The sequence below is a fragment of the Bubalus kerabau genome, chromosome 5, assembly GCF_029407905.1.
Source record: "Bubalus kerabau isolate K-KA32 ecotype Philippines breed swamp buffalo chromosome 5, PCC_UOA_SB_1v2, whole genome shotgun sequence".
NCBI classification, from domain to species: Eukaryota; Metazoa; Chordata; class Mammalia; order Artiodactyla; family Bovidae; genus Bubalus; species Bubalus kerabau.
The window spans coordinates 83,360,651-83,371,170 of record NC_073628.1 but is presented as its reverse complement, the minus strand read 5'-3'; positions in this window follow the sequence as shown (position 1 = coordinate 83,371,170).

Genomic DNA, 10,520 nt, shown 5'->3' with positions numbered 1-10,520 from the left:
GACGTGAGTTTGAGTGAACTCTGGGAGATGGTGATGGACAGGGAGGCCTGGCTTCTGCAATTCATGGGGTCGCAAAGAGTCGGACACGACTGAGCGACTGAACTGAACTGAAGATAGTACATAATCTTTAATTATAAGCCAAATAACATTTTTTTCAGAACCACTGGGTATAATCTCATATTGGTCTGCCGCAGTGAAATCTGACCTGTTCCTTCAAATAATATAGATTGGAGAACAACCCTATAAAATGATCAGAGATCAAAATGAAATAATAGTTGTCTAATGCTCCACAGAGTAAGTGTTGTCTGTCTTCAAAATTTCCCAGCAGGTACTACTTAATTTGCTAAATTTTCCCAAAATTTGTCCTTCAAATTCCAGGCCTTGGAATTTGATATCACCATTATCTCATGTTATTCAGATGGAGAACTACTGGCTTATGCATTATTGTCAGCCAGGACCTAATCTGAAGAACTACACAGTGATTTTGACAGAGAAAGTTACAGATAATCATTAACTGTATCAGAACCTTGGAGTAATGACAGATTGGTTAGTGCGAAGTACAGAGGACTTGAAAATAACACAGCAATAACAGATATAAGGAGCTTGCATTATCTTAAGAGCTGAGACTGAGCATACAGGAAGAGACCCCAGGACTGAAACCAGGCTGTTGGTATCGCTACAGTTCACAGAATTGCAGATACTTCTGTGGTACTCCTCTGCTGAACATCTCAGGACAGTCTTCACGGAGGAGTGTACCACTGGAGGCCCTTGATTACACAATCATCCTGGGGGTGCTGAAGGAAGCTCCTGGCCACTGGATGTTTTGACCACCATATATTTTAGGTGATGTTCTGTAAACAAGCCACTCACACTGCAGTGTCATCAGGAGTCTGGTGCTGTGACAGCTGCATGTGCTGCCAAGTTGGTCCCGTAGAAAGAGCAGGCTTTTCTTGGTTTTGCTCTTCTCACTAACATGTCCCAGCTTCCCAGTTGGAACAGTGATAAAGAATCCACCTGCCAATGCAGGAGATTCAGGGGATGCAGACTCAGTCCCTGGATTGGGAAGATCCCCTGGAGGAGGAAATGGAAACCCACTCTAATAGACTTCCCTTGGAAATCCCATGGGTATAGAAGCCTGGCGGGCTCTAGTCTGTGGGGTCACAAAGAGTTACACTTGACTGAGCATGCATGCACATGGGTATTTCCAAATAACCAAAGCAATTGTCGGAGGCAAAAAGAAAACCCAGAGAACTCATCACCATGCTGCTCCTCAAGCCCTACTTCCCTAGTCCATCTTCCTTCTCTTCAGCCTTCTAATGCTGGATTGATAATTTCTTTCAAGTTAGCAATTGATAGCTTAATAGACTGATTACTTCTTTCCTTAAGTATTTAACAACTGTTTATTTACCACTAACTTTCCCAATGATATAACCTTCATGTTTATATTGGTTTTGAAATATTAAAGTGACAGATAAAAATACAATTGTGGCAAATCAAAATATAATTTGCCTACGCAACTCAAGTGTTGCCAAAATAAATGTTTTCATCATCAGCAATAATTTTGTCATTCAACCCAACTTAGGTCTGCTTGCTTGAGGCACAGCAAAGCCATCTATGGACACCAGGCAGTGGTGAAGGAGAGTACAGTGTTTATTGCCAGACACCAAGTAAGGAGAACAGTCAGCTAGTGTTCACAAAACTCAAACTTGTCAGTGGCTTTCAAGGAAGGGTTTTTAAAGGCAAGGAGAAGGCGAGGGTCGTATGCAACTGGCTCATGTACATCCTTCTGGTTGGTTGGGGCTGAGGTAACAGAATGGTTTTCCAGGAATCTCAAGTATCAATTTTCTGGTTCCCACTAGTCTGGGATCTATGTTCTGGTGGTCAGCGTGTAGTCAACTTCTTCCCTTGTGGGGGTTTCAGTATCTGCAAAACAACTCCAAGGTATGGCTCAGAATATGACTAAGAGCTCTTGAGGAATGAAGTGTCCTTGACTCTGTTTTTTTGGCTAAGTTAATACTATTTTGTCTTGCTTGACTGTTTTCCTAGGACATGCAGGATGGTGTGTCTGTCCCTGGGAAGGCCCAGAGGGTGCTGCTCAGTTTCATATCTAGGGTTTTCAGCTGCACTTAGAAGTAACAGGGAGAAAAGTTTCTACTCCATTTCCCTGACCAAAAGTCCAGCTTTGCATTTAAAATTGGTTTTCTCTAAGCACTGTTTTTCTGGCCTTTAAATTACTCTTTTGAATCATTATCCTCTAGGTTTTAAAAGCAAGAAACAAACAAACAAAAAAAAAATGTTTTTTTTTCTCTTCTGGCACCTACATTGGTGTTTCTTTTTTATTTTTTTCCTTTCCTTTTTTTTTTTTTGCCTTCTTTTTTCCTCTCTTCATCTCTTTCCCTTTCTACTTTTCCCTCCCTTCCATTTGTTCACTTCCTCCTCTGTCTCTCTGGCTTTCCTGTCCTTCTTTCCTTAAGTAATTTAACAACTGTTTATTTATCACTAACTTTCCCAGTGATATAACCTTCATGTTTATATTGGTTTTGAAATATTAAAGTGACAGATAAAAATACAATTGTGGCAAATCAAAATATAATTTGCCTATACAACTCAAGTTTTGCCAAAATAAATGTTTTCATCATCAGAAATAATTTTATTATTCATTTTAAAGCAATGTAACTGGTAGCAAAATGGCACATAGACAATAGACAGACCCAAATCCCATAGGGTTACAAGAACTAATATTGACTTCATATTTTACTTGCATGTGCAAGTGTAAGTAATTTAAAAAGGCAACCATTTGTTAAAAGGCTTTTATAAGTGTGTTTTTATTTTTTAAATAACAGAAAGACTAATAAACTAATAAACTATCAGCAAGCTGATCTGAATTCTGTTGAATTTCAAATTTGGACTAATGTTCATAGTCAAAATAATTATTTTAAAATTTATGAAACAAATTTTTTATTTTCATAGAAAATATAGTCAGGTCCTACCTAGCATAAAATCCTAGTCTTGGCAACGGTCATAATGCAAAAATACTCAATTTGAGATATTGGAGGAAATAGAAGATTTCATAAAACCTTGCATTTATTCCTAAACACAACTGCAACAGGTAAAGACATGGCAACTCAGAGAAACATCATATTTAAATTTCAATGTGCAAATATGAAACGAGTTCATTAAGTTTATTATTGTTCTCCATTACATATATTAATTCAATTCTGCCTTCAGTTTGAATAATTTATATGGGAATATGTTTATCAAATGTATTTCACCTGTGTTCATAACATATACACATGTATAGGCATACCGTCTTTGTTTTAAGCTATGTTTCTATTTCCTTGTTTAGTTAAAGAGAATTAAATATAGGGTCTCCCTATTTTAGGGGAAATTCTTGGTGGTCATGTTCTTCTAAAATGAAAGTAATATAAAACACTAAACAAAAACAACAACAAAAAGGCATTTCATATACTCAAAGCCAAATTATACAATAGCTATAATCTATAATTTCACATTTTATACTTTAAATTTTATATTCATAGAATTATGGGGAATATTAGATTTTATTTATTTATTACCTTTAATCTTATTTTCTTTTCAATGTATCTGCTTCTTTGTGTAAAGAAATGATACCACGTCTCTTTCTAGTTTTAAATGTTCTACTTTCTGTTGAATTAAAATTCAAAGTAAAATTCAGAAAAAAAAAATTTGGAACAAAAATATCTTTTAAAATCTGTCAGTATCTATTTCATGGGAATAACAACACATTCCGACTACCTCCAAACTAAGCCCTGTGTTTGTCAACCCGTTGCTGAAGGGGACTAACGCAATACAGGTGAGAGCACTGGAGTCACACAGGGTCAACCTTTCTTTTATAACTGTCCAATTCTTTATGGTCTGCATTACATTTAAATGGCAGAAACTACCTTTTCTTGTCGGCCACACCACACAGCTCGCAGGATCTTAGTTCTCTGACCAGAAATAGAACTCAGGCCCTTGGCAGTGAAAGCACAGAGGCCTAACCACTACACCACCAGGGAATTCCCCCAAGCCACCTATTTTTATTGTCTATGTTTTCCACACAATGCTAAAGTACAGTTAAATTAGATAAAACTTTTGATACAGCATTTTTTGGAATATGATTAATGCTAAAGGCATAAATGAGGACTTCTAATTCAAAGAATGTTTTGAAAGTCTTTGTATTCTATAAAAAGCATAATTATACTTCTCTTAAAGTATCTTTCTAATGATATATACTATATAGATATATAAAAAATGTTAAAGCTCAAAATTTTAATGAAAGTCATTACATAACACTTCAGTTTCAATTCTTGGATTAAATTTAAGTAGACAAATGTGTTTCAAGTATGTTCCCTATGTTAGGTATACTCTCAGGAGAACAATATGTTAGGAGAGCAAGAAATATTTGCTTTTATACTTTTCTTGGCATGTAATGTGTGTCAAACATAAAGTTAGGGAACATTTCATGTAGTTAATATTTATTTTAGTTGGTTTTGATTTCTTCAGAGTAATAAAACATGCTATCAACATGGCAAATTCTAAAATGGATATCATATCATATGAAAAGGCAACAAAAAGGTTAAAATGACTGAAGAATTCATATTCTAAAGAAAACTATGATTCTTACACAGAAGTCAGCCACGTAAAATTGTTTATCTGTGTAAAGAAGACTAGACACAGTATGATGAGCTGTTTTTATAGAACAGCAATGTAATAGGACACATTTAATTTTAAGAGGAACAACCATCTTTTATGTCCATTGGGATGCACCAAACATAGATTTCTAGTTTACTTTCATAAAGCCTTCATACTTTTTAAAAAATTGGTTTCTACAACTTGCATCATTGTCAAACAAGGAAACGTCAAGTTTAAATTTTTGTGTTCTGATTTAGGTTTTCAAAACCATTCCATTGATGTCTTTCAAATATTAATAGGAGGGGTATCAACAAGCAGTACTTCAAATTTCAAAATACGCTATACTTCCAGGAGAATCTATTTTTTTAAATATGAGAGAACTGGATATATTCCAATCTAGTTTATTTCATGCCAGCAATGCTTTTTCTTTCCTAAGATCTAAAGTTGTTTCAAGCAACATACTTGGAGGGGGGAAAAAACAAACAAACAAACAGCTTATTATTTATTTTTTAAATCAAAGCTGAGTTTCCTCTCAACAGTCCTGAGCCTTGGTGTTGCAGATGCTGTTTTTTTGACTGGGCTCGCTGTTGGGTAGGTAAGCCAGTGGATCTGGTTGGATTAAGTATCTAGTAAAAGAAAGCAAATGACTGCAGTAACAACTAAAGGCAACGCTCATCCACCTGACGCTCTGGACTGTTACTTAAAGTTTATTTGTTTAGTGTTTATGGTTATCAACACTTGTTTCTATATAATGTTGGTGGAAGGACTTGCTGATTATTTGGTCTGTGAAGTTTTGCAGGGCTTGTATTATTTCTATATCTAAAAATGTTGTGAAGATGAATATGGATGAATGATGAATCATTATCGTTCAATTACAATCCATCACCATGTTCACCTTATCAAGCATTTATGTTTTATTCTAGTATTTTGTTGATCTATTATTCTTTTTTTTTTCTTTTGAACTTTTTATTTTGTATTGTGGTATAGTCAATTAACAACGTTGTGATAGTTTCGAGTGAACAACAAAGGGACTCAGTCATACATATCCTATTCTCCCCGAAACCCAGCTGCCACCCAGGCGGCCACATAACACTGAGCAGAGTTCCATGTGCTATACACTAGGTCCTTGTTGGCTGTCCATTTTAAATATATTGATTTATTATTCTTTATTTTGGCTATTTTTCTATCAAGGAGACCTAAATTCTAGCCATGGATATATCACTTGATTGTTCTTAGTTTTATCATTCATAACTATTAATAATTTGATCAAATTATTTCTACAGTCTTTTAATTTAAATATTCTATGATTCTAAAAAAAATTAATGATTTGAGAAATGCTATGAAGAACATTGTGCATAGATACCAGTTTAAATTAATTAACCTAATATTCAGGTTGTGCTATATTAAGCAATTAGACAAAAACATTATCCTTAATTCACTCTATCAATAAATAGGTAAATGTTCATCTGCCAAGCTTACACATTTCCATGTTAGAATTTGTTTCAAGAAGGATGGTTTACTTCAGACTGCCTAATGATATGAGTGTCTGTTTCTTGAGCTTCTCTAGACTACAAGCTGGATCTGGGAATATGAAAAGCCATACTCTCTGACCCCTGCAGAGGATTTAATTTATGAAGCAGATAAAAGCATGAAAAAGAAATTCCAAACACCACAGAAAGATGAAAAGAAAAGCAGAAAATGAGGGAATGTTTTATTGAGGGGCTTAGGTTGATGTCTCTCCAGGTAGAAGTGGAGTGGAAATACGACTGAAAAAAAAAAAATTCCATCCCAGGGATGGCCTTGGCATGTTCAGAAAATGAGTTTGACTTCAGAGGACTGGTTAGACCAGGAAACAACAGGAGATAAATTCATAAAAGAACCTAGAAAGATGCTAATGAAGGACTTTCAGCTTCAGGATAAGTTTCCATTCCTGTTCTAGAGGCAGTGGGAAGCCATGAGCACTTGGAAGTGAGGTGGAAAGTGAATACATGTAACACAGCTCCTAAAATGTCTTGTTCAGATGCAAATGCAATGAGTATTTCATCACTTTGTAATAATGTTACGAGTCACACAAATACATGGAGAAACTGGGAGCTAAATTGAAGATTTTTTCTTCTCTTAAAGACCAAAAGGAAGATATTCATAAATATGTCCGAATTTACATCCTGGGCCATAAAGCTAGCCTTGGTAAATTCAAAAAAATAGAAATCATTCCAAGCATCTTTTCTGACCACAATGCAGTAAGATTAGATCTCAATTACAGGAGAAAAACTATTAAAAAATCCAACATATGGAGGCTGAACAACACGCTGCTGAATAACCAACAAATCACAGAAGAAATCAAAAAAGAAATCAAAATTTGCATAGAAACGAATGAAAATGAAAACACAACAACCCAAAACCTGTGGGACACGGTAAAAGCAGTCCTAAGGGGAAAGTTCATAGCAATACAGGCACACCTCAAGAAACAAGAAAAAAGTCAAATAAATAACCTAACTCTACACCTAAAGCAACTAGAAAAGGAAGAAATGAAGAACCCCAGGGTTAGTAGAAGGAAAGAAATCTTAAAAATTAGAGCAGAAATAAATGCAAAAGAAACAAAAGAGACCATAGCAAAAATCAACAAAACCAAAAGCTGGTTCTTTGAAAGGATAAATAAAATTGACAAACCATTAGCCAGACTCATCAAGAAACAAAGGGAGAAAAATCAAATCAATAAAATTAGAAATGAAAATGGAGAGATCACAACAGACAACACAGAAATACAAAGGATCATAAGAGACTACTATCAACAATTATATGCCAATAAAATGGACAACGAGGAAGAAATGGACAAATTCTTAGAAAAGTACAACTTTCCAAAACTCAACCAGGAAGAAATAGAAAATCTTAACAGACCCATCACAAGCACGGAAATTGAAACTGTAATCAAAAATCTTCCGGCAAACAAAAGCCCAGGTCCAGAAGGCTTCACAGCTGAATTCTACCAAAAATTTAGAGAAGAGCTAACACCTATCCTGCTCAAACTCTTCCAGAAAATTGCAGAGGATGGTAAACTTCCAAGCTCATTCTATGAGGCCACCATCACCCTAATACCAAAACCTGACAAAGATCCCACAAAAAAAGAAAACTACAGGCCAATATCACTGATGAACATAGATGCAAAAATCCTTAACAAAATTCTAGCAATCAGAATCCAACAACACATTAAAAAGATCATACACCATGACCAAGTGGGCTTTATCCCACGGATGCAAGGATTCTTCAATATCCGCAAATCAATCAATGTAATACACCACATTAACAAATTGAAAAATAAAAACCATATGATTATCTCAATAGATGCAGAGAAAGCCTTTGACAAAATTCAACATCCATTTATGATAAAAACTCTCCAGGAAGCAGGAATAGAAGGAACATACCTCAACATAATAAAAGCTATATATGACAAACCCACAGCAAACATTATCCTCAATGGTGAAAAATTGAAAGCATTTCCTCTAAAGTCAGGAACAAGACAAGGGTGCCCACTTTCACCATTACTATTCAACATAGTTTTGGAAGTTTTGGCCACAGCAATCAGAACAGAAAAAGAAATAAAAGGAATCCAAATTGGAAAAGAAGAAGTAAAGCTCTCACTGTTTGCAGATGACATGATCCTCTACATAGAAAACCCTAAAGACTCCACCAGAAAATTACTAGAGCTAATCAATGACTATAGTAAAGTTTCAGGATATAAAATCAACACACAGAAATCCCTTGCATTCCTATACACTAATAATGAGAAAACAGAAAGAGAAATTAAGGAAACAATTCCATTCACCATTGCAACGCAAAGAATAAAATACTTAGGAATATATCTACCTAAAGAATCTAAAGACCTATATATAGAAAACTATAAAACACTGGTGAAAGAAATCAAAGAGGACACTAACAGATGGAGAAATATACCATGTTCATGGATTGGAAGAATCAATATAGTGAAAATGAGTATACTACCCAAAGCAATCTATAGATTCAATGCAATCCCTATCAAGCTACCAACAGCATTCTTCACAGAGCTAGAACAAATAATTTCACAATTTGTATGGAAAAACAAAAAACCTCGAATAGCCAAAGCGATCTTGAGAAAGAAGAATGGAACCGGAGGAATCAACCTACCTGACTTCAGGCTCTACTACAAAGCCACAGTTATCAAGACAGTATGGTACTGGCACAAAGACAGAAATATAGATCAATGGAACAAAATAGAAAGCCCAGAGATAAATCCACGCACATATGGACACCTTATCTTTGACAAAGGAGGCAAGAATATACAATGGATTAAAGACAATCTCTTTAACAAGTGGTGCTGGGAACTCTGGTCAACCACTTGTAAAAGAATGAAACTAGAACACTTTCTAACACCATACACAAAAATAAACTCAAAATGGATTAAAGATCTAAACGTAAGACCAGAAACTATAAAACTCCTAGAGGAGAACATAGGCAAAACACTCTCTGACATACATCACAGCAGGATCCTCTATGACCCACCTCCCAGAATATTGGAAATAAAAGCAAAAATAAACAAATGGGACCTAATTAACCTTAAAAGCTTCTGCACATCAAAGGAAACTATTAGCAAGGTGAAAAGACAGCCTTCAGAATGGGAGAAGATAATAGCAAATGAAGCAACTGACAAACAACTAATCTCGAGAATATACAAGCAACTCCTACAGCTCAACTCCAGAAAAATAAATGACCCAATCAAAAACTGGGCCAAAGAACTAAATAGACATTTCTCCAAAGAAGACATACAGATGGCTAACAAACACATGAAAAGATGCTCAACATCACTCATTATCAGAGAAATGCAAATCAAAACCACTATGAGGTACCATTTCACACCAGTCAGAATGGCTGCGATCCAAAAGTCTACAAGCAATAAATGCTGGAGAGGGTGTGGAGAAAAGGGAACCCTCTTACACTGTTGCTGGGAATGCAAACTAGTACAGCCACTATGGAGAACAGTGTGGAGATTCCTTAAAAAACTGGAAATAGACCTGCCTTATGATCCAGCAATCCCACTGCTGGGCATACACACTGAGGAAACCAGAAGGGAAAGAGACACGAGTACCCCAATGTTCATCGCAGCACTGTTTATAATAGCCAGGACATGGAAGCAACCTAGATGTCCATCAGCAGATGAATGGATAAGAAAGCTGTGGTACATATACACAATGGAGTATTATTCAGCCATTAAAAAGAATACATTTGAATCAGTTCTAATGAGGTGGATGAAACTGGAGCCTATTATACAGAGTGAAGTAAGCCAGAAAGAAAAACACCAATACAGTATACTAACAATACATGGAATTTAGAAAGATGGTAACAATAACCCTGTGTACGAGACAGCAAAAGAGACATTGATGTATAGAACAGTCTTATGGACTCTGTGAGAGAGGGAGAGGGTGGGAAGATTTGGGAGAATGGCATTGAAACATGTAAAATATCATGTATGAAACGAGTACCAGTCCAGGTTCGATGCGCGATACTGGATGCGTGGGGCTGGTGCACTGGGACGACCCAGAGGGATGGAATGGGGAGGGAGGAGGGAGGAGGGTTCAGGATGGGGAACCCATGTATACCTGTGGCGGATTCATTTTGATATTTGGCAAAACTAATACAGTTATGTAAAGTCTAAAAATAAAATAAAATTAAAAAAAATGTCCGAATTAAAGGACATATTTATTATGAATATTGGATCATAGATGTTCTCTGCTTTATTGACAAAGGCCAAAGCCTTTGACTGAGTGGACCACAACAAACTGTGAAAATTCTTAAAGAGATGGGAATACCAGACCACCTGACTTGTATTCTGAGAA